Raw genomic sequence first — 2,924 nt, 5'->3', positions numbered from 1 at the left:
AAATGTTCATAACTTCTTCAATACTCAACGAAATCAAGTGATTCAAAAATAAAAATCATATTTCTTGACGAGATGAAGATAATGGTGCCTTTTTCAGCAGCTAACACGTCGTGGTTTGGCTGAAAAATGACTCAAAATGGCTGTCTTGGTCTCGAGTTAGTCATCACTTAAAGGTACCATTATCTTATTCTCGTTGAGAAGTATGATTTTTGTTTTTGAATCACTTGATTTCGTTGAGTATTGAAGAAGTTATGAATGTTTAAAGTTTACCCAGTTTCAGGCAAGTTTTCCAGTTTTCCCTCGGACCAGTCAACTTTGAGGCTATTTTCCGACCATCTCCGACAACCATTGGGCTTCCAAATAGGTATAATCTTATTCTACACTTTCCTATCTTCATTTTGATATATTATGGGTCAAATTTAGTTAAGAAACGATTGAGTTACGAAGCTTTGAAAATTGTCCAAACTTCTGGCCAATAGCTCTGGGACACTTAATGGAGTTTTTAAAGGAATGACCAAAATGATGGATGGTGGACAATCTCAGTGACCACTTCTATTGATTTGAAATCTTAGGGACCAAAATGAGGAGTTATGCAAACTGTCTATTTTTCAATTCATCCTTCATTGGTCATCCTTACAAAAAAATTAGACAAATAAAAAACCATCAAGATATTGAGGGAATATCTAAAATATAGACCGTAGAGATGATATTTAAGGGAAGATCTAAAAGATACACAATTGGATCACTAAAATAACTTACAGAATGCATCCTAAAAAAGTGTGTTTAAAAACGCATGTCCGATCCTTACCCTATATGTATACACACACATATACAGACATATATTGAAGATGCTTTTAGACAATTACTTTTGAATACGTATTGCATAGCAACTGTTGGATATCCTGATAGACATATTACTGTTCGCCCACCATTTAGTAAAAATGGTAATCATTCATATATTGTTGGAGAACAGAATTCCACATGAAAAATATAGTAAAATAATATATAGCTTATATATGGGAGATTCACTTATAATATCCCTGTGACTTTTTGTGATAAAATCTTGCACCTAACATTATGTAGTGAAGTTGGATACAATATCCATGATATTAGTCGTAAAACATATATTTTTTGGGGAACTGTTATTAGCAGTCCAAAAATCTCATTCTACACTTCTCATAAATGTATTTTGCTTTCTAATTATAGCGCAAAGTGAGATTTTTGAAGTGCCAATAATAACTTTCATTTTTTAATGTATGTAATTTTCTCTTTCCCTTCTCTAGGGGAGGATACATGCCAAAATTATTGTCTATATTTAGTAGCCTGCAACTTGCAACGCCGTAATTTTGAAATAAAGACAAGGAGCATTGGAACCAAAAGTGTTATGTTTTTTGGAAAATTACACAAAATTACCTTAATTATAGGTAGAACCACAATCTCATACTTCTTATTTTAAACATTGTAATATGTATCTCAACTTATGAATTCGTTGTAATTTCAAACATCAGGTAAATTTTCTATCAACTTAAAGGATGACATGGCAAGAGTGAGACCCACTTGTTCCTTTACGGAAATAAAAAATTAATTTTTTATTTAACAAGTATTAATAAATCAATTTTTGTTCAACAATATATACTTTTTGTCTCCTATTTTCTTGTCTTTCTTTCCTTCTCCCTGGACTTCTTCAATTTGCTCAAAACAGCAGCAATCAAATCCATCTCCGCCACATCAGCAATCAAATCCACCATGAGGTAGCCAGTCCGCAGCAGGAGCAAAATTGACAGCTTCTGCACAACTCAAACCAAGATTAAAGCCTCCATGGTAAGATCTGGGGAAGGTGATGACAAAATTCCTAGGCTCATGTAGCACGCTATACATAAGAACTCCATTCTCTTGCAAAACAAATGGATTTAACAAGGTAAATAAGCTGAAAAAGTATATCGGATTGTGCATAAAACAGATCAGGGAGACTATTGCGCATCACCTTCTCAAATACACTGGCTTCACTACCAAGGACATTTTGACAAAGCCCAGACTTGATTTCTTTGAATCAACCCTGTTTGTAGCGTCATGTTCAGAGAATCTGGAGCTTGATGGTATGCCCAGATCAGATCTGGAGCCTTATGTGCTCCGCTCGAACACGGTGGACTGGCAGAGGACTTGGTGAAGGTTGTGGTGGTGGGGGCGGGACGTTTTGGTGTGGATGGGGCTTTGGAGTGCGAGTAAAGAGGAGGATGGCAAGAAGGAGGTGATGGTTCTGGGGTGGTGACTGCAGCAAGGCCGATCTGGGAAGACAAATCCTAGCCAATCGTCGGCAAGGCCGCGGAGGTTGAGGTTCTCGAGGATGAGTCGGGAGACTCAGTTGAATGATAGGAGAGGTTCAGAATCTGGATTTCAAGAGACGTGAAGAGAAGAAAAAAGAAGCTTGTTAGGAGAAGAGTGGCCACGGCGGCCACGGCTGCTATTGTTTCTCTGCAAGTTACAGTAGAGAGAGCAAGTGAGGGAGACAATGAGAGCTGTGAGAGAAAACGGAGGAAAAAAATATTGTTAAATAAAAATTAGTAATTTAAAAGAAATTAATAATTATTAATAAAAAATAATATTTTTATTCCAATCAGGAAATGAGTGCGTCTCACTTCTATCACATCATCATTTAACAGTCAAATTAACAAAAAATTTAACGGATGTCTGATATTGCAACGAATTCATAAGTTAAGATATGACATTGCAATGTTTAAAATATGAGGTATAAGATTGTGGTTCGACCCATAATTGAGGTAGTTTTGTATAATTTACCCTATATTTTTACATAAATTGTGGTAAAACTACTTGGAGTGAAAGAAATGCACAGGTGTGGATACAAATTTTCGTCGTCTTCTCCTTTGACAAAAATGTAGCTACAAAATAATAACACTTAAGATTAA

The 2,924-nt window shown here is 35.7% G+C and overlaps 1 long non-coding RNA gene across 1 annotated transcript; it reads right to left on the bottom strand.

Annotated features, from left to right (window-relative positions):
• Window positions 1–1,557: 1,557 nt before the first annotated feature.
• LOC108171854 (uncharacterized) lies at window positions 1,558–2,523 on the bottom strand. The gene is made up of 2 exons (XR_001788379.3): window positions 1,985–2,523; window positions 1,558–1,787 (listed from the first exon to the last, which is right to left on the bottom strand). It is a non-coding gene; the product is annotated as an uncharacterized lncRNA (long non-coding RNA).
• Between the last annotated feature and the right edge of the window lie 401 nt (window positions 2,524–2,924).

The sequence above is a fragment of the Malus domestica genome, chromosome 09 (assembly GCF_042453785.1).
Source record: "Malus domestica chromosome 09, GDT2T_hap1".
NCBI lineage: Eukaryota > Viridiplantae > Streptophyta > Magnoliopsida > Rosales > Rosaceae > Malus > Malus domestica.
This window is presented reverse-complemented; position numbering and strand designations above follow the sequence as displayed.